This window comes from Vombatus ursinus, unplaced genomic scaffold, assembly GCF_900497805.2.
Source record: "Vombatus ursinus unplaced genomic scaffold, bare-nosed wombat genome assembly UNPS02014793.1, whole genome shotgun sequence".
Classification (NCBI taxonomy): domain Eukaryota; kingdom Metazoa; phylum Chordata; class Mammalia; order Diprotodontia; family Vombatidae; genus Vombatus; species Vombatus ursinus.
In genome coordinates, this window is record NW_020954571.1 from 11,547,471 (window position 1) to 11,547,731 (window position 261).

A 261-nucleotide genomic window follows, 5' to 3' on the forward strand; every position below is an offset into this window, starting at 1 on the left:
TGTAGTAGGTGTTCATTAAAATGCTCCCTGAAAATATTTTGCCACCTGGCACAAACAGGGATTGTGACACCTCCCATTTGGAGATGCCCTGCCCCCACCTGCTTTCTGAGAGACTGAGGCAAGGACACATTGAGGAGGAGGCTGGAATAGGGGGAGCAGTGAAGCTGGAAGGTACACTTGGCCAAATGGGGGCTGTACCCAGGGAAGTGACTCCACTTAAATTTCACGATTATAATGAATAAAGGATAAGTGACACAGTGA